At 33.1% G+C, this 22,535-nt stretch overlaps 1 protein-coding gene across 7 annotated transcripts in view; it reads left to right on the plus strand.

Moving 5' to 3' along the window:
• Positions 1–687: 687 nt before the first annotated feature.
• gro (TLE family member transcriptional corepressor groucho) overlaps positions 688–22,535 on the plus strand; it is a 165,256-nt gene continuing 143,408 nt past the window's right edge. For 3 of the 7 annotated variants that reach the window (XM_074122245.1, XM_074122253.1, XM_074122255.1), the window contains exons 1-3: positions 688–999; positions 3,394–3,488; positions 9,940–11,995. The gene's annotated coding sequence lies outside the window, so the exon portion shown is untranslated. The remainder of the gene's footprint in view (positions 1,000–3,393; positions 3,489–9,939; positions 11,996–22,535) is intronic. The other 4 variants (XM_074122246.1, XM_074122247.1, XM_074122248.1 and 1 more) reach the window with 4 other exon arrangements.

Raw genomic sequence — 22,535 nt, forward strand, 5'->3', positions numbered from 1 at the left:
AACCGACTGCAAACCGAGGTGTGATATCTCAAGAAGCCTAGAAAAACTGTCTTTCAGCAGATCTAGTTGCAATACATTTGTGATGCTGAGATTTTAAGAGAATAATTTAATCCTGAGTCGTAATTTTCTATATCATCCAGGCGACTTTACTGGTTTTAAGTCCTTCAGAGATAATTCAAAAAGTGTTGCCTAAGCTCACTACGATGTTACTCCGGGGGAGGTTAACTATCTTATTCATGACCATTCATTACGATCGCACAATGTGTATATATATGTAGATGCTTATTACCCATGTATATAAATATCTTATCAGGCATTACTTAAAATTAATCAAGCATTAGGTTGTCGTATTATTTTGAATTTGTTTTTTAAGTTCCAGTAGCTTGGCAGGAAAATTTTTTCTTAACAATGTTATAATATCGTAATACTCATTTTATTAAGGGTTCCTGAGAACAAACTGTTGATATAGGAAAGGATAGTTCCATTATTAATTTTTTAATATAAATTTTCTCTTTTCGGTAAAGTAAGGGAACCTGGAAAATGGATAAAAAAAAAGTTGGTTTAATATTTAAATTCAAACGTAGCAAAGCAACTACGTCAATTGGTATAGAAACAATTCAAACTGTAAAAATGTAACCTCCATATTAACTGTAAAATACTAGAAACTGTTACGATCTATTTTCTAACCTACCGGAAATCGGTTTAGTGTGTTGTAACGAACTCTTGCCTTGAGCTTGGGTCTTTTGTATCGTTGTGTCATGGAAAAAATTTAAGTACAGGAAAAGTTATTTGTTATAGAGAATACGAAACCCCTGTTTAAAGTATGAGTTTAAAAAGTACATATATTAAGAATTATTTGTTTAAACTATGAGTGTTATTCAATTTCTAATTGCGTCTGATGTCCGACTAATGAATTAATGTTAACAGTTAAACGCGTCCATTATTGTTTAAATTCCTATCATGGAAAACTTGTCGGGGCAAAAGAGGTTTGTATTGCAGGTATGTATGTAAGCATCTGAATTTTTAAGTAAAAGAATGTGTTTTCAAATCAATGTTTTTTAGAAAGAAATATAATAATTGCAAAATTGAAACAAAAAAGAAAAGTAACTTGTGGCAAATTCGTACAATGTTTTTGTTGTGAGATGAGTTTTTTAATTTTCTTATCAATTAACGAAATATTTCGGACCATTTTTGTATTTAATTCTCTTCCCTTCCTAATGGCATGTCATAAAAATTTATTATGAAGTTTACTTCGACTAAAGATTCAAGTATTGTACAGGGTTATTAACTATTTCAATTCTTCGTAGGAGTGTTCTGTTAACATTAAGGCAAATAATAAGAGTAAAACCACATTATTTAGGAGTTAGGTTGTTGGTTTCAAATTTACTATCACATTGACGTTAAAAAAATCTGGTGAAAACAATAAATGACTGTCTCACTTTAATAAATTGTAAATGCTTAGAAGTTTCATTGTGTCTATTACAATTTTCTACTGCTTTCTTGATGTGTTAAAAATAAGAATAGGTTGGGCCTGACATAGTTCATCATAAATTATAGTAGCAGGTAAGTAAACTGATAGGTATACCTAGCTACGCTGCTGACTAATTCTAAGTATGTTAGACCAACTATCGCCCCAAAATGCACGAAAAAATTTGTTTGAGGGTATTGTTTCAAACAAAAGTGTTTAAGTGAACAACTATTATTCTAAATTTCATAACATAAAAATGTGTGTGAAAACAAAGTCAAGCTTATTCTGTACAGATTTTATAATTTCAGAAATATTTTTAATGTTATTTGATGGTATTTGGGTGATGGAATTTTACATTAGAGAAGTGGCACATAAATGGTAGTTCCCTGAGAACCTTTAAGAAAAAAAAACTTTTTGAGTGCAGCATGTACACTTCATCGACATTCTTCTAAAATCTACTTTTTTGGGCTCAGGAATGTTAGCTTTATTGCCCATGAAAAATTAAACGACCATGATCACTGTTAAAAAAAAGAAACTAAAATGTACATGATGTTAAATTTATGATACTATTTTTTCTTTAGATACTATTAATGTGATGTTGAATACTTGTATCGTACGATCGCAAATCGACGTTTAGATCTAGATAAATACTGCATGCGTTTTCGCAATTAGAACTGGTATATCGCTCTGTCCACAGTATATAGTATATAACATTTGTATACCTCTCATCTATATGAACCAAATGTCCAATACTTTGGTTTTTATGTTAATGCCCAGTGGTTCTCTCATTCTATTAGAGGGTAAATTAATCTATTTTGTACAAGGGGGATTTGGTTAAGGGGGAATGGGGTGGTAACAGATACTATTTCTATGAAACACCTTTCTGCTTGTTTGTGCACGCATTAGCTGTATAAATATTGATTTTATGTTATATTGTAGCTAGTAGTCATATACTGTTCTGAAATGAACATTAGGAAGTACATTTTATAATGGTACTTTTCTAAATATGAAATATGATAATCTTCCATGAGTCATCGACCATTTTTAAAGAATTACTTCTTTCCTTTACAACTGCAAGGGAAAATAATGCGATCAACAAATTCAAATGTATCGATTGAAAACCAACTTTATGCTTGGTAGTTATGGATCTGGAAAGTATAGTTTGCTGAATTTGATGAGTAGTAAAAATTGTCTTATCCACTGCGAAACGTAGATTTATATGCATTCCTCACCGTTCATTTCGAACCCTTTAGTCGTAAATGCTGATTTTTAATAAAATTTGACAATTATCTTTAGTCGATTTCAAGAGTTTATTTTGCAAAACGTTTTGCGGACGTTAGACAAAAAAAAGGAGTGTTTAAATGTGATAATCTATTTTATCTGGTATTAGAGATAAGTAACATTAATTAAGGCAATTCTAAGTAATAATCTAAAACAAGGTATTAAAAAGTTCACTTTTGTTTGCTATTTAATAATTTTTAAAAAAAGAAGTTAGTTTATAAATGAACGCTCTTAATCTGGATTGCTTGATAATCTTACTAGTTTATTAACTATGAATTAGATAAGAATGGTTAAAAACAAGCAAATAGAAAAAGCGTCATTATTTAAGTTTATTTTGTTGTTTATTCTTACTAGTTCGTTGGCTTTGACGAGTAAAAAAACAAACAGAAGTTGTGAAAAATAAATTAGAATTAACAAAATGGCCATCTACAATGGTTGTTTGTTGGCTTAGTGGCGAGGAAGGGGACGTTGCGGACGTCACAAAAGGTTTTGTACCTTTTAATTTTGCCGAGTGAAGAATGTTTTTTCTGTTGTTATTTGCACAAGCTTTGTTTTACCACTTGGTTTGATGAAAAACTTTGTATTTGAAGAAATATCTATGTATATTAATCTTTTACTGATATAATTTTTGTTTTGTTCTGCAGGTTATCTCCTCTACCTGCTTCAATGGTTGATACTTATTTAATCAGCTGTTGTGCTTGAACATGTTCCAAACGTACATATACATCTGAACAGTGAGGTATTATTATTATTTAATACATATAATTTGGTTTGAGCATATTTTGCGAGTATGTTGCATTACTGAGCAAGCAAACAGTTTCAATAAAAGTAACGAACTTAATGTATTAATGTGTAACTTAAACGAGCAAAATAATAACATACAAAAAATGAACGACTCAAATGGTATAAGTTTATTTTTCTTCTTTTCCATGGCACACCGGTCTATCACTCCGCCATTATCTTACTCCAATCCACTGCAATTATCTTCCTGATCCTGTAACCCCGCTACTTGGGGTTTTCATTGTGGACCTATGGTGACAGTATTGTGGAGTTCTTTGCTTTTCATTGTATGTAAGTGGTACAGCCAGCGTTATCTTTCCCACCTTAACCATTAAAGAAATTTTGGATTTTCAAATAATCTTCTCAACTCCTTATTTTTGCTGGTTTTGAAGATTACTCTGACTTCTCCGAAAATTTTCATTTATCTTATTTTTCATAAAGCTGGTGTGAACACGACATTCTCTTATTGCAATATTTATTCTAATTCTTCAGTAATTGCAATAATTCAATAAATTTTTAAATGTACATAGAAAAAGCTATTAAAACATAATTTCATTGCCGTCAGTGGGCGTTTCTTCTGCACAAGATGGGCGTACGAGACACTTCCTCAATTTTCCATCGTGTTTAGAGAAGTAAGCGCTAGATTACGCAACTAATGAGGTTTAGGTGGCAGTGCCATAACTTATAGGGCTTAAGTTGACTTAGTTCCAAAAAAAGGTTTTAGTTAACTTTGTTCTTTCATAACAAAATTTGAGGAATATAGTGCCAAAGTTGGTCAGTTCAAAAATATGACATAATGAAAATATGGGGTGACAAACTGGCAGCCCCTGAGATAACTTCTTGTGGCTCACGATATATTGAAATAAAATGGAAATAAAAAAAATAGTAATGAAGAAAATAGCGCTTACGGGAGATTGAGGAAATACCGTATAGAACACCTTTCCTGGAAGGCCAGAGGGAGTGTATAAAACGCGCTGACTACTTCCGGCGACGTTTAGAAGCGATATGTCCGCCACTCTCAATGGAATTCCAGAATGATTCGGTTTGCAAAAGGCGAAATAGGAATACCAAAAATTATTGATAAGAAATATCCAAAAATGTTTGCTGTACAAATTTTATGTTATTTTAGGCGTAGTATGTCCTTGTTTGGGCAACTATTTCCGTCTATGAAATTAAATAAAACGGCAAACAGATCAAGATTGTCTGATAAACATTGTATCTGTCTTAATGAAGATTGTCTGTTTTCAGTCTGAATCCAGATATTGGAAACTAGGCTTTTTCCCTGCATTCTTATCCTACATCATAACCTTTCAACTAGCACTTGCTGTGAAGGTTACAATGTTTTGTACATTGACACTTCGTGTATTTATTTTATTTTTTTTACACATATTTATATTATAAAAAAGATCTATTCTATTCTGGAAAAACTAGGAAAAATTTGTAACTATGAAACTGTTGCACCAAGTGGCCCATGGTTTAATTGAGTTTGACTCCCCTGCTTAAACTATTTATGCAATATACTGGTTCTCAATCAAGCAAAGAATAAAACATAATAAAATGGAAAAATTGTAGCAGTCAGTGAAAAGAAAACTAACTAGAAATGTCATGAGAGTGTAGAACCCCTTCACCAATGGAATCTCTACTTCATGCTTTTGTAGTTACCGACTTGGTCTCAAAACTTGTCCCTGACAAAAGCTAATCTGTCTCTGTTACTGTAACAGTTACACATACACAAGTGTGGAGTGTAGACTAGACTTCTTTATTCCAGTCCAATACTACTAGCAACAGTAACCTTTTATTGCCGGCTGCTGTCAAGACTGTCATTTTGACAGTCACTGTGTAGAAGAGTGCAAAGTCGCGTCACAAATTACAGCTGCCGCACTTAAACCATGGAGATTCTCTTTCTCTCTTTAGCCAAACCGGCTGACAAACTTAATGGTCATCCCAATTCTTTTGTTTACACAACCACATTCCGCTCAGGAAGTTTTGTTCGCTTGTTATTTTTATTTTTAATTTGTTATTGCAATCTCATAAGATTGTAATTATGAAGTAAAAGTAAAGTAATCGCCTATTTTTTTTTTCATCTGGGATTTAATTTCAATGGTAGCTCTTATAGGAGTTAAGAAAACGTAAGAAATATTACTGGTTAACCTACGACTTATTACGTCGTATTACGACTTATTCTTGCTGACTGATAAATTCTGCCCCTGGCAAGCTTTTAATGAAATATCAAGTTTGGAATTGTTGCATTTTTTCTGTTATGTCGACATACACAATACGAGGTGTGGCTAATAAATAACGAGACTATTGCTGTAAAACATTTTATTTTAAATTTATACATATTTAGTTATTATCACCTTCAATATACACCCCTCCTCTATCCCTACAACGCTCCATGTGAATTTACCATTGTTCGAAACAGTGCTGGAAGTCTTTTTCTGTGAACTACTGCATGACGTGTGCCGTTTTCTCTTTCACAGCCTTCAACGGACTGAAATCGTGTTCCTTTTAATGTAGATTTGACTTTTGGGAACAGATAAAAGTCACAAAAGGGGCCAGGTCAGGCGAATAAGGCGGTTGGCCTAAAACTGGGATGTGTGTACTTGGCTAGAAACGTCTTGACAGACAATGCAATGTGAGCCGGCGCCGGTTGTCTTGACGGAGAACCCCGTGACTTGTTCTTCCACAAATCGGGTCGTTTTTTCCTTACTCTTTCATGGAGTTAAGCAAGCACCTTATGGTAGTAATGTTGATTAATTATAATCGATATTTTCATCCGTTTTGGACGTGGAAGGGCGACTCGGGCGGTCATCATCTCAGGACGTCTTCTCGGCCAACTTGGAAACGCTTGAACCACTCAAAAACTAGCGCATGTGATTAACATTCATCGCCATAAACTTCTTTTAATAAAAGGTAAGTTTCAGTAGCGGTTTTATCAAGTTTTGATGTGAAATTTCACGACAATTCGTTGCTCTACTACATGTGTTTTCGGCAAAACGAAACTAACACCTCTTACACAAACGACGGTTCCGGTCAGACTGATTTCTCTACAAACACATGAGACGCTGCAATCGAAAGAGAAGGCTTTACGCTGCACAGTTGTCGGCCGTTAAGATTTGGCGCATGCATAGTTCTTCTGTAGCAGCATCAGTCTCGTTATTTAATAGCCACACCCATAGTGGTAGAGTAAGAAAAAGAATTATTTCTAGGGAAACTGACAACTTAACAAATCAATTTATGAGCTTGTTTCGATTGCATACCATATCATATAAGCAAATGGATTACGAAAATTTTACCAAAACACGTATTTAACACACATACTGCTGTGAAACATTATATTTTAATGCTTGTTATTGAAGTGTTTATTTGTAATCTTCTAAATATTCGGTAATAACTTCTTATCTTAATTGCTTGCTTTTTTTTATGCGAATTGTTAGAACTCACTTATAAAAACTAATCTTTATTTTTATCAGACTTTGAACTTTTTTTATTTTGATCACAATTAAATAATTTCTTATAATTAAGAAAATTTGGTTCACTTCTCAATGAGTACCCTGCTTCCTTACATTTATCTGTCGTTTACTTTTAATAATCCCACCTTGTAGAGATGTCTCCTAAACCTGCCGTGCCCTATAAAGAGGTCAGTCACCAGAATATTCTGGTTCCTTCCTAACTTTGATTTTATTGAGCCTTTTCAGGGAGGAGCCACTGCAGCCGAGCGGTTGGTTAGAGGCGAGATGTGCAAAGCTAGTATGTATTGTAATACTGGGTTCTCGGTCTAGGTCTTGGATTTTATTTAATATTTAATATGAGAACTTTATAGTAAAGTATGTTTGCTAGTCGCCTTCGTCCACCATACCTAGTTGGTAGTTGGACGTAAAGCGTACCTGAAAAAATAGGCATTACTTTACTTTTTATTTTTATAGCCTTTCAAGTTTTATTAGAAGTTCGCCCAGTGCAATTGGTTATACCAAGGACAGGTTTTCTACAAATGAATAGAATGGATTCTGGTCCATCGCTGTAACCTGCACAACTTGCGGTACCCACTGCCTTAAAATCAAACCACAGTTTATTGCCTCAAAGGTTTGGATAGTCTGACCATCCAAAACGTGACATAAACTTCCCGTCTCTCTTAAGAGGATGCTTTGGTATTGTACAGTAACTTGGTACTGTAATGTGCAAGAATGTAACACATTCGCACTTCAATTTTTTAGAATAAAGGATTATTAAATTGTTTACAGACTAAATTAAAAAACACTGTATTGTTTACTTTTTATTTATTTCCACTTTTAATGAAAAAAATGAGTAAAAATTAATATTAAATGTTTTATTGAAGGATCAGTCATGTTGTGCAACATTACTAGGCCATCGTCGTCAAATGATTAAGTTCAAAATGTTATTGAGTAGAGCCCACTTATAAAATCGAATACCTTTTATCTTTTTGTTTTATTATTTCGTTCTAAATAAAAGTAATCAAACACGTACATTAAAAAAAATAATTATTTTAATACTTCTTTGCACATTTTTTTTTAAATTTCCGGATGACAACCGCTTATATCAGTCCATGAACAAGAAAATCGAACAGAACCATGTAACGTGTGTCGCCTAATTAAAGAGTGCGTTCAATATTCTAGAGCGTGATTCATGATTTTTCGAAAATTTCTGTCTTTTTTTTTTCAAACCAGAAGCACAGCCAAACTATAACTATTTTTTCTTTTTCTTTTTGCAATTACTCTAGAACTATTCTGCCCCTTACCATATAACATTCCTTACAAGTTCGATATCTGAGAAGTCTCAGATTCTGGAAAGGTTTTAGGATAGTTTTTCTCCAAAACCTGTTTAAAAAGTAAACAATATAGTGTTTTTTAATTTAGTCTTTAAACAATTGAATAATTCTTTATTCTAAAAAATTGAAGTGCGAATGTTTTACATTCTTGCGCATTACAATACCAAAGTAAGGAATCCAAGTTTCCTTGAATGATATCATCGCAGTCAATTAAGAGATTTATTGGAGTTTCCTGCACAGAATCTGAAGGTGCCACACGTTTCATGCGAGCCTTTCTGGTGCTCTCTGAGATGGTGATGCCTCGTAAAAAAAGAAAGCCGTGAGCATACTCGAGGTAAATCTTTGGAGTTCATGTTTCTTGCCCACACACTCCAACCCCACTGATTTTATCCATCAGAAAGTGTAGTGTGAGATGGGAACATAAGTGAAGTCGAATTCTCTGCATTAAACTGATTAATCTACCTTTTATGATGAATGTAAATCTGAAACCGATCAGGATTACAATAAACATGCGTGCTACGGCGGTTTAAATTACACATTATCAAGCACTGCAGACCTAACCAACGCTCAACTCCATCCTAGTTTTTTTCACAGGGGTCCTCAACCAATTCCAGTGACCTATATGATCGCAAAAACTTTAACAACAGGTAGAGCGATTAACAATTTCATTTAGTTTTTGATGAAGCGGCATTGTTTCATCATTCTATCTAACTAAAGAAGAGAGTGGAGCTGCCTTATAGAGACATCAACTACCTGATGCCAATGTCCTCCTTCTCAATGTGGGTCATTACGGCTGTCATACTCAGTGATGCTGGCCAACTTTTCACTTTTTACAGGACCAGCTTAGTACTGGGTTGAACTGGAACCATCTTAGGAGACCATAGGACTCACCATCATGGCGTACATTAATTATGGCTGGGGAATAGGTCCAAGTTTACCCTCCTTACTTATGCAGTGAGAGTGCGGTGGATGTACTTATAGTTATTTCAATGTGCCTGTTTCATAGCAATTGTAACTCCTTGGTATTTACAAGTTACAATCAGCCTCGGCCAGACGGATACTTTAAATCTAGTAAAAAAAAAAAATCTCCGAAACGTAGTTTTTGTTGAATAAAATTAATCTGAGAAGAGCAATCATAACTCTCCGTAAGATTTTACCCAGGCCTTTTTTTAATGAGGAAGGAGATATTCTGAAAATATAACACTAACTTACAGTTCAATAATAATTGTTATTTGAAACGTTTTTGTGGAACTTCATGAACTTCTAGATTCATAAAAGCTCGAATTAAGTTTTTTAAGCAAAAGTTTAAGCAGAAATTAGAGTATATTCCTAGATTTTTCTGCGAAAATCGTAGTCTTTATTTAAACTTAGTGACCAATTTTCATTATCTGTGGATTACATTTCCTAAAAGGCGTTGATTCGAATGCGGGTAGTAAAATTTTCATATTTATCCTTCTTAATTACAGTTGTTCATTAAGAACAGATATCCAATCATGAGCACACCCAGAGACTAAAGAATTTTAACTAAACTCTTATTTTGGTAAATGCACAATGCTTGCTCAAACATTAATTATCATCTCTTAGTTGCATTGTCTGTCTGCTGCAGAATTGTTTTGTTTTTCAGGTGTATCAACTTCTGAGGTTATTGATTGCCCTCCGATGACATTTTTCAACACTGCCAGTCTCAGTGAGCTGTAATACGCTCCTTTGAAGAGGAAAGCTAAGAGTATGCCGCACTTGATCCCGAGATCTCTGATTAAAATCCAATCCAGAATAGCAGTTGCAGTAACAGTAGCTGTAGCAGCAGTAGCAGTAACAGCGATTGCGGTTACTATAGCAGCATCACTTTTCTTTTTTCATCTTGTTCTCATTTAATTGTACTTTCCTTGAAAATAGTAGTTACAGTAGCGGCCGTAGATGTAGCAGTGTAGCAATAGCAGTAATAGCAGAAGCAGTTGCAGTAGAAGTGGTAGGCGTAGCAGCAGCAGTTGCAGTAGTAGCCGTTACTGTAGCAGTACCAGCCGAAGCAATAGTTGTCGCAGCAGTAGCTGTAGCAGTTGCAGCTTCTGCAAATCCAGCAGTAGCTGTAGCAGTATCAGCCGATGCAGTAGTCGCAGTTGCAGCAGCAGGAGGTTTTGTAGCAGAAGCAATAGCAGCCGTTGCAGTGGCAGCAGTAGCATTAGCTGTAGCAGCCGTTCCAGTTGCAGAGTAGCAGTTGCAGTAGCAGCCATTGCAGTTGTAGCAACAGTAACTGTAACAGTGCAATCACTGTAGCAGTAGAAGCAGTGGGCAGCAGTAGCTGTAGCAGCCGTTACATTGCAGCAGTACCACTAGTAGCAGTTTCAGCAGTAGCAGATGCAGCAGCAGCAGCTACAGCAGCAGCAGCAGTTACAGCAGCAGCAGCAGCAGCAGCAGCAGTTGCAGCAGCTATAGAATGGGCAGTAGTAGTTGTAGCAGATGCAGCAGTCGTAGTTGCAGCTATAGCAGTTGGAGCAGTAGTTGTAGCAGCAACAGCAGTAACTGTAGCAGCGGTAGCAGCAGTTAATGTAGCAGTCGCATTAGCTGAAGCAGCAATAGCAGTTGTAGCAGAGTGGCCTCAGTAGCTGTAGCTATTATTCTACTTATAGAAAGTCCTTATTGGTTGATAATTTCCTTTATTTGAATTCATTATTCTCAATTATGTAAGTATAATTTATTTTTTATTTTGTCTATTGTGGCGCGCATTTTTGTTGCCTCCCTGATTGGTTTGGGACGTATACGCCCATGCTAATACAACAAAACAGCTCAACTTAAGTAAACCGACTTATCAAATATATTCATAGACTGAACAGTATCGGCAACACAATGACATTGATACATTAGGCCGAAAACCCTATCCTTGCAAAACCTTAATACTTCTCGAAACCTTAACTGGAAAATTGAGTTGGCCTAGGGCTCTTCTCGGGCTTTAATTCCAAGAAAACCATTAAAAAAAATATATAATTAACGTTTTTTGACTGACCATTCATCAGAAAACTAATTTTTTAATGACAAGTAAACAAGTTTTTTTTTTTATGTTGTTTTTGATTCAGGCAATTTAAGGTGATTGGAAAAATACTGAGTCTAAGAAGGAGGGGAGATTTAAGTGATACTTGTATCAGACGTAAAATCCTCAAGTGGTTGGATGATTTGATAGGATTCATACAAATTTCAAGTGAAAACACTCGATTTTCTATTTGTATTTTTATTTTTGATTTCAACATTATATTTGTTTAATTGTAATAAATTTATCTTGTAAATATGTAGATCATAACACTTATAAATATCACTCTAATTTTTAAAAATGATACAAAAAAATTACAATTTTTTTTTCTAAACGGTGTTTAAGTAAGCAATGATAAATAATGCAATTTTTATACCAATCACTTGTAAATTTCATTTCTAGACTTTTAAGCAAACCAGTAACGTGAAGCTTACAATAAAAACTCCATCTGTAAATTTAGATTAAAGTAATTAAAAAAACCTCAATATATTATCTAAGAATCATTTTAATTTCAGAATGGTGATGGCTGAGTACGAGAATTCATCTTAAAGTTAAGAGCAATGTCTGCGTGGGATCTGCTGTAACAGAATGGTGATTGCTGATTTTGTTGAAGATTGGCACGATCTCTTGAGGCAAGTGGAAAGGAAATCTCAAAATTGTAAGTGATAATCGTTTTTACAAGCGTCCAAATTCTAATAACATATATCAGTTTAAAATAAGGCTTACTAGTGGTACTTTCATGCAGTAAGCCCGTGGACCCTGTTACCAGCCTATAAATTTTCTTTTTCAAAGAGCTTACACTTTCTGGACAGTGGTGTCCGTAGCGGGAGGATGCTACTAACTAACCGGTGGCCAGTCGGGTTCTGAGAATAATATACTGGGCTCCAATGAACTCAAGTGTTGACGCGTTTTAGATGTATTAACAAATGGAAAATAAATTAGATGTAATACTAACTTTCTTTGCAATTTTAGGTCTTCAATGAACCTTATTGGTGTATAGGTTTTTAAAGATGATTAAAAAAAAAAAAATACCTCATGAAGAGTTGATTTTAAGGGGCATTTCAAAGTTTTATCTTTTTTTTAACAGTCATCTATTATAGGACGACTTCTTAAAGTCACGAAAAATTAAATCTGCTGCTTATTTACTTGAAATAAACGCACTTTTGTCGATCAAATATTGTATAAAATTAATTTGAATTTTTTAACAGTATTATTTCAGTTTGGGAATTTAGATACTTCAGTCTTATTAAAATATGCAGGCTATGTTATTTATTTATTTTTATTTTTTGAACTGACGAAAAAGTTTTCTATTCATTATACATTTTTACTAGTTCGAAGTCTTTCTCCTCTTTGATGGAGGCCCATCACTTAGGCTCGTACACTACCTTCTGTATCATTGATTCATAGATCCTCAGAACGATACATTTTGAAAGTTTAGCACTTCAAACATGCTAAATTTTGAAATTGTGTGAAAATGATATGGGAGGACCTTCAGGAGTTCATTTCGAACCGCTCACCTTAAGACCAGCGGCATGGCATTTAAGTACTAAATGTCATTTATATATATAATTTGAATGCAAAGTTTTATTCAACCCTTAAGTGCGGATTACAGATTTTGTTGATAGGTCTATTCAGGAAAGTAACTAAAAACCTTGCAACATAAACTTGTTTCTTTCCTTTCTGGGAAACGATAGTGTTAAATTTGGATTTTATTCTTTGCTTGTTGTTTTCTCTTTGATTCATTCTGATTGTGTATTCTACTGAGTTATGAGATTTATAAATTCTAAACAAAAATTATAAAATATAATTTTCTTTATTGTGAAGAGATTGGAAGTTGATGCCAACCAAAAGGACCACCAGTGGTCTCGGTTCTTGGCCATCATTCCTGGCTTCCGCCAAAGTATTATATACAGGGTGAACCAGTAAGTAATGTCCATAGGCCTACTGTGTGTAGTACATCTGAAGTGGAGCTCAATGATGTATAGGCCAACTTCATATTTCCCTCTGTTCTTGAGTGACATCACTTTAATTTTTTTTTTTCTAAAATCATTACTTTTTTCCAATAAAAATGTTATTACTCAGAAATTTTTTTTTTATTTCTTTTATTTTCCCAGTTTCCGTAGGAAGATTGAGGCTGTTTGAAGAATAATTTATGCTTCAAAATGGTGTCAATTTTTAGAAAATTTATCTGCCTTTCTAACCGTGTCATCAGAATCGAATTCGGACTAAAACTTTCTGAGTAATAACATTTTTATTTCAAAAAAGTAATGATTTTAGAAAAAAAAAATTAAAGTGACGTCACTCGAGAACAGTGGAAAATATGAAGTTGGCCAATAATACGTCATTGAACTCCACTTTAGATGTACTACACACAGTAGGCCTTTGGACATTACTTACTGGTTTACCCTGTAAAATGTATAAATACATATATATTTTAATGTAAGAAGGCTTTACACTTTGATTTACGCGGAGAACTTTCGAAATGCGAAAAAACGTCTATTTGGAATTTTGAAAACGGTAGCTTTTGCTTGCTTAAAACAGAAAGTAACAATCTGAGATTAGACTATAGTGTTAGAACTTATACTTATCGATTTTAATATGCCTTAGCGCCACATATCAGTGGCTGTAATTTGAATCCCTGAACCGTTCGTTACTTTGTCAATCCGAATGAAAGCTTTCCTTGTTTTTAAATCTTCATTATTTTACCCTTATTTCCTAATCGTGCAGATTTTTTAATTTAGAGATTTCATCAGAAATGTCAGTGAAAAACTAGTGTTTTTTTTACAAATTGGTGGTAGGTTACCACCTGGTAACCACCGTAACTCAAAATAAAAATTGAATGTTGAAATTATATTTTTCGCTCACTTAGAGTTATTGCAGAGGATTGTCACAAATAGGATTCTGGTCAAAGTTGAATGACCAGAACAACCACTTGACTGAATATTTTTTGTTATTCATGGTTTTACCCGATAACGGCTCCAGCGTTTTTTCTTTAAAATCTTATGTACCAATTACATGTTGTGTATATTATATACCAAATACACATACTTTCATTTAAAATAGTATTACTATCGTGTTCAGGTTTTTTGAATGAACGTAATTTAGTATAATTTCTTTTGAGGAAGTTTTGTTATCGAGTTTTCTTTTTAGAAATATTAGTTACGTAAGTAATTGTGAAAGTTACTCCTTGGTTTTAACAAATCCATTGCAATCACACACATACCTATATATATATTGTATACATTAAGTCGACTACATTCCCAACATTGATTAAATAAGGGAGCATAACTAAGGGCGCTACAGTAGAGACCCCCTTTACATCTTAGTGGAGACTAACACATCAATTACAAACCTAATCTGTGTTATCACCAAAGTATGTCATCCTTTTTTACTCCCGATTTGTTGCAGCTTATGTCATTTAAGAGATTACTACTCTGCAGTTATTGTTTAAAGACCACTACAGCTGCAATTACGTTAATGTATTGTAGAAATATTTCTAATTATTTAAATTTTCATTGTATAAGAAATTAGAACTTAGTTTTCATTCTCTGTTCTCCTGTAACAGCGAGATAGTGTTCATTATTAGGTAGGAGATAGTAATGGAGAGTATTAGGACTCTGGAATGAACCAGAGTATAGCGGAATGATACAGATTCCATCCTTGGATGTACAAATCTAGGGTATTATATACACCTCGTTACATTATCCTTGAGTAAACAAATGCATAATTAATTAATGCATTGTGTTTGTAATGTAATTAATTAAATGCATTATATTGTTTTATTGTGTATCGTTCTTGTAGTATGTGAAAATTAACTCTCTTATTAACTTTCTCATTTTGAAGTTTCTACTTTTTAGCAATTTGAAAATACTGCAATTAGAAATCATTTGCATGTATGTTTTTCAACAGATATATGGCTTTAGAGTAGTAGTTCAAGAGAAAAATCTCTTTAGAAAAACATCTCTCAGTAAGAGAAAGTGTTGCGTTATTTCTTATTTCTGAAATAGTTTTTTCGAGTAAGTTTTTTTGGTAGTACTTTTCACATAGATTGTTGTTTTTATTTGTAAATTATCGATTTTGAGATTTCTCATGTATACATGTTTTGGGTAGTCGTAGTTGCAGAAAAAGACCAATTTAATTAAGGATTTGGATAGAAGACAGCTTTTTGATTAATTACTAAAAAGTTCAATTTGATATGTCGTTTAGATGCTACCAGGGGTCTTAACAGGTTTTAAGGTTTTGGTTAAAATTAATCAACGAAAAACCCTATATCCTAGCACTTACTGAGTAGATAAATAAGTTTTCAATATTCTCGAAAATTGTGCACTATTTCTTTTTAACATAGTTTAAAGTAGGCTTATGCAGAATATCTTCTGTAAAATGACTAACTCACCTACTTCATTTATAGTAATGTCCATGCAGTCAAAGCAATGTCCACAAGTAATCCACTTCTAATTTTGAAACGTAAATACATAATAGAGAGCAAAATTAGTGTAGAGTTTATCAAAACGGACTGGTAAGTGGGAGATTCCCAGTTCGACTCCTGCAAGCAGTTGAAAAATGTTAGTAGTAAATTAAGTACTTCCGTTGGCGTCTACGTCACCCAATATGGAAGAAGGACGCTAAGCTCCATCTGAAAATATAGATGATTAGTTTGCTAAAACATACAAAAGATATTAACTTTTTTTTGGTATGCGTAAATTATGGAATTAGCAAACAAATAAAGAAATACAGGTATACAAACATAGAAACTGATTTAATAATGCAATTAAATTTCGGCAATCATTTTAACAGGATTTTTTTAGAGTGTTGTAATGTTAGGCGTTGTTCTAGAGTGCAATTTCGGTTTTTAAAAATTTAACTCGTTAATAACGCTGATAACAATCAAATGAATGGCTAAAAATGTGATTTTGAAGGGTGACAGTTTACCAATACTACTGTCTCATTTTGGTGCGCTTAATAAAAGACTACTTGCAAATTGAAATCGAAATTTATTTATTTATTTACAAATATATGCAAATACAGTAACAATAGATGTTTTAGACCAAAAGCCTGTAACACTAAACAAAAAAATAAAATAATAATAATAATAGAATTTGTCTTAAATTAAATATTTTACTAGTTAATGAACAAAATAATTTTAAAAAAAACCTTAACGTGAAAGTTACTTTATATCAAGATTGCTTCAGACTTTTATATTTATATCTTTTGTACATCATTTTATATATATATTTTTAATATTTCAAGAAACTACTTGCATTTAGAACACCTATTGGTTTGTAACTTTCTTCAAAAACTATTGCCTTCTAAAGTTTAGAAGGTTTTGGTAGAACTATCCTCAAAAATACTGGCTTATGATAGTGAATGTACTTGATAGTGAGTAACTTAAAAAAGTATAAATTTGAAACTTGATGAAAAGTTTTAGAACGTAGAGATTCATATTAAGAGAATCACTTGTTGCCGTTCCGTTCTGCCACAGCTTTTGGCCTCGTTATTTTCACGCCAATATTTCTGATATCCTCCTTAACCTCCAACACAGTTGAGCCCATGTGATCTTTCATCCTTTTTGGCTTATCATCCAGCAATCTTTTAGGTTTTCGCTTTTCTGGTTTACTCTCTACGTGTTCTACTCTTCTCAGTCACTTGTTTGTTTTTTTTAATACTCTGTAGTTTCACTATCCATTTTCGTACATTAGACTATGAGTTCTTGTAAAACACCTTCTTCTATCTTATGCTTAGAACTTCCTTATAGCTTCTTGGAGTCTAGGGCGTGTAAGATTTTGCGCTGATACGTTTTACCAATGTCGATTATAGCTTGGTGTAAAAGTAGCTTTGCCTTCTAGATACTGTCATATTTAATTTCTTCAAAAGAGAGCGAAACAAAAGATTACTGGCAGTCACCTTCAAGTCCTCGGGCAAATTATTTTTTTCTGTATTTACAACTGTCTCTGCACTCGCCGCAAAATAGATTGAGTAGAATTGCTATTGGAATGTGTTTAATACAAGGATGTTTGCACCAGATTTCTTTATTTGTTCATTAAATACTTTTCTCATGAATACACAAACATACTCTCTTTTACAAGAGATTATAAACTATTTAATTCCGACTAAAACTATTAATAAAAAATCTGTTCTGTTATAAGCAATAATTTCTATGAAAAAAAATATATTGCTATCTAATAGTGTAACACAAAAATTGAGAAATACTTGTTTACAATAGGACGTGAAAGTGCAACTTTTTTGTAAGCCAAATTTCACATTGTTATCAGTATTAGGTATTTTTTTTATTATTTTATTTATTTGCTAAGTTTAGAAGAACACTTAAACTTATTATCAGCTGGCACAAAAAAAAAAAAAATTGTGTAATTGAGATACCGGCTAAATTAACACACCTTTTTATTACTATTTTTAGATAATAAAATTTTATCTACAAAAATTGATTTCTAAACATGGAGGTAGTCTTTCCGTTTTATTTGTTCTATTCTTTTTATTCTTAAATTCGAATTTTACTTTTTAATATTTGTAGAAATCATTTATTCTTCTCATAGATGCAATTCACTTCGTAATGTTCTGAATTTTAAAATATTCTTTGCATTATTGGTCATAACGGTTTCACATAAACGCTGACAATCTGCGTCTCTTTACACTCAAGAGCAGCGGTGATGTCCTATTCAATGAACGGAAGCTAATAACGCAATAAAATTTGTTGTAGCTTGCTATTTCGAGACCGCATGCAAGACAATAATCTTTCTAAATGCAACTATCTCCCTCCCTCCTTCTCCATCTCTTTCTCTCACACACGCACCAACACGCATTCTTTCCTTCTTCTAACACCCTAATGCAGACTGAGATGCCATGTAGAATTGCTTTCAGTGATTTCTATTCGAAGCAAGTTGGCTGACGACCCTTCCATTGAAGTCCTTTTTTTTTGTAAATGCCTTGTACGGGTTATCATGCCAAGTTCTCATGGCCTTAGCTCTTCCTCTCGACACATGGCGTTTGGTATTCTGGGGTCAAGGCAGAACCACCTTAGCCGATTCTCTTCTAATTTTACTACAGAGAAAATCTGGTGAATGTACACCATCTATTATTTTGATTGATTTTATTGAAAACAGCTTAATTAATTTTTCGCTATTTAATGTATGTATTTATACTGGTCTGTAAATTAAGTAATGAGACTGATTTTTTAAAATTTGTTTATTCTAAAAGAATTACAATTCTATATTGTCACCTTCAAAATAACTTCCTTCTGAAGCCACACAGCGCTGGAGGACGTTTCTTCCACTCCTCATAGCAGTGATCGAACTCCGATACTGGAATAGCCTTCAGCTGGTTCGGTTACAGCCGTTTGAATGTTTTCGGCTGTCCCAAAATGAGTTCCCTTGAGGTGTTTTTTCAACTTTGGGAAGAGAAAAAAGTCACAAGGACTCAAGTCAGGCGAATAAGAAGGCTGAGGACAGGAATGTTTTTACTGGCCAAAAACTCGTTTATTGAAATTGCTGTGTGACAAGGAGCATTATCGTGATGCAACATCCACTTGTTCTTGATGTTTGGTCTCACATGAATGACCCTTTTTCGAAGTTTTTCAAGAACCTCTCGGTAAAAGTGTTGATTGAACGTTTGACCTTGAGGTAGAAACTCTTTGTGGACGATTCCGTGGATATCGAAAAAACAAATCAGCATGCATTTGATCTTCGACTTCACCATCCTTACTTTTTTGGGCAATTTCAATAAACGTGTTTTTGGCCAGTAAAAACATTCCTGTGGCTCCTCAGCCTCCTTATTCGCCTGACTTGAGTCCTTGTGACTTTTTTCTCTTCCCGAAGTTGAAAAATCACCTCAAGGGAACTCATTTTGGGACAATCGAAAACATTCAAACGGCTGTAACCGACCAGCTGAAGGCTATTCCAGTATCGGAGTTCGAGCCCTGCTATGAGGACTGGAAGAAACGTCTCCAGCGCTGTGTTGCTTCAGAAGGAAATTATTTTGAAGGTGACAATATAGAATTGTAATTCTTTTTGAATAAATTTTTTTTAAAAAAATCAGTCTCATTACTTAATTTACAGACCTCGTATGCTCACTGATTGAAGGTAATTTATTTGTGCTTGAATTTACATAAACATAGAACGTTGCTAAGCTGCTAATTCTTCATAAATTGAATCAGCTTGCTTCATAAATATCGTACTAAGGAACTGAAATTATATGAGGTTTTCCCTCTAAATTGAATGAAAGTATTTTATTGTTTGGATTTAATATGTTCATTTAGGTAGTTTGTATCCTAAAATCATAACTGTTTTTAGCTTAACTTATCACTCCTACATATACGAGGAATTTTATCTGCTCCAAGGGCTCAGTATTATAAAATGATTCCTTAGTTTATGAATTTTATTACATTATTCTTGAATCAATAATAAAACTTGACTAGCGAATATAGTGCAGTAAATTCTGCAACACAATATATGTGTCAAAGTGATTAAACATTTATAACATAGGAACAATATTCATCTAGAGTTCATCTACAATACACACATGAATGTGTCCATTCAGTGCACGCGTATTCTATACTGTTTATGTTGTTTTGTTCGCCATATTGTACGAATGGTAAAGCCGACATAGTTGGAAATATACAGATATAATGTATAATATAGCGGTGTAAAATATATGTATGCTAGCATAAATCATTGTCTGTGACTGTGTGTTCGTATTATATGCCTTAAGACTATTAATTTTAACAGTTGTACAGTTTATACGTAGGAACGTTGGAAATTTCTGGATATCTCATTATTTTCAGTAAATCTTGTTTTTCTACTTAGTGACCGTGTAATGTAATGTTTTATTATGGGATACTTTCATACCTGTGCTAAAAACATTCTCTATAAAAATTTGTACACGTTTTAATGTGTATGTAGGGGATTCTACTAGCTCTTAAATGTATTATTTACGTTTCAATGTATATAAATATAATTGCAATTGTGATGGCAAAAACCCCAATTTAAATATATTTTTAAACTTATTGAGAATAATATTAAGAAATAAAGGGAACTAAACATTTTTATAACCATCTCAACTTTTACCGAAATTGACCAAAGAATAGGAAAATTTATCTAATGAAAAAATTATAAATAATTATCTGTAGTATGAAAATTGAAATTTGTAATAATCAGTTATCTTCTTCTGCCTCTCTTCGCATATTGCGATTTTGAAAAGTTTTCATAGGGAATATCTTGGTTATAGAACCCTAAATCCTTAAACAAAAAATATCTTGCAAATCAGAACTTCTGAGTTATATCTCAAAATTAGCAGAAACCTCAAGCACCATTTTGGTTCTACTCTTATTTCTGATACAAAAATTTACAAAAAATTGGCAGTATTTACTTTGGAATTCCCCTGGGGAAGTGCTATAATTGTACGCACCTTTCTAAAGTGTACAGCAGTACAGTTCAAACAGCGATCTCTTAATCATGAATACGAGAAGCGTTGCTACAATTTCAAATATAATGAAAGTCTGTTAACCATTTTAATAAATCTGTCAATTTACTAAATAGGTTTCTGAATGTCTTGAAATTTTCCGGAAAATATGGGCAGTTCAGGAAATCTACAACTCCGATGAAGGAGTTTTTGCTAGAAGTCATGAAGTAGGCATATTTCACTGTGCCGGATAGATCCTTGGCAAGGTGTTATTTTGGTTTTTAAAATGGTTTCCAGCATTTTCTGCAGCCCATTTCTCACACTCTTTCTTTTATTTCTCTTCCAAATTATCATTTATTATTAGGTTCCCTAATAGGAAAAGCCAAATTGGATTCCATAAGCTTGAGGTTCGCTATTTTTCCGAACTACAGCATGATATGGATAGAAGTTAAGTTCCTCGTCAAAAATATAGGTGTATGGTTTTTGAAGCAAAATATGTAACTTAACAACATATTTATGAACGCAAGGGTAAGTTATGGCTACCCAAGCAGCTTTTTAGACTATGATAGCGAAATATCCCCTATACAATTCATTATTAGCAGAAAATTTGCCAATTAAATAATCGTTTAAGAAAAAGACATGCGTGTGTTCACCTACATTTTTTTAAAAAAAACTATATAAATCAGTAAATAATTGTATAGGACCTAAATATTACTTTGGGGTAATTTTAATATCACCTCAGTCCATTTTCAGTTTCATGTTCCCAAGAGTTGCAGCAGTTCGCAAGAGAAAGCGACCTCCATAAGATATAGTTCATAAAGTCCACATTGTGTTGCTATATTGCTCCTTTGTGTGTAATACTAATCTCGCGATATTATCCTACAATTCCCACAACACAAGTTTGTCTAATACACATGATATATCTGTAGTCTGTTTTCTTAAATATAACGCAATTTAACATACTATAAGTCTTTATAAACAGTTCGCATTTTATTGACAATTTAAGATAAAACATTGCATTTTTTTTTTTTTTTTATAGTTCATTCATAATTAGAGGTCCTTTCTTATGTTAGACCTTATACAACATTTTTTTAATCAAATTTAAACTTGATTAAACGGTGATTAGATTGTTCAACCACATTAAACTTTTCTTTGGTATTTATCAAATTTGGCCAAATTTGTATTTCGCACCTTTCGATTTTTATCAAATAACCGAAAAAAATGGTACCCCGGCCGAAAATACCGTTGAAAATGAGGCGCATGTGCTTGTATTCTTATCACACTCATTTCATTCTTAACCTTCTTGGAGCTATCGTAATTAGATTATTATTTTTTTTAAAGATTTAATTTGTCTGCAAAATGTCATTGCAGATGTGTAAATTAATTTTCTTGGAGCTCTCTTCCGACAAGTTGTATTTACTTACTTAAGTGAGAACCTCTATCTCTGCTAAGTGAGTTAAAAACTAAATTCTACATTCTTAACTTGGGGGTTTCTAAGGAAGGTGCCAAGTTAAACTGTCCTCTAATATGCTCCTTTTGAACGATTATAATGAATTTAAAAACAAAAAAATAATTAAAATGGCTGTGAAGATTTTTTTTTAAAACTATGTGCTGCATCATCATCATCATCTAAATGCGGTGGATTCTGAGAATTTATAATTTCAAGTATTAAAAGCAACAGTTTTTAAGTTTTAATTTCTGTTAATAAACCATTGGTTTCTTTACCAAATCTCATGTTCATTTGTAAACAAATTTTCTCATTTACATTTTTTAATAAGTGGTAAGAAGAA

This window comes from Rhodnius prolixus, unplaced genomic scaffold (genome assembly GCF_049639745.1).
Source record: "Rhodnius prolixus isolate KJV_2025 unplaced genomic scaffold, Rpr scaffold_8, whole genome shotgun sequence".
NCBI lineage: Eukaryota > Metazoa > Arthropoda > Insecta > Hemiptera > Reduviidae > Rhodnius > Rhodnius prolixus.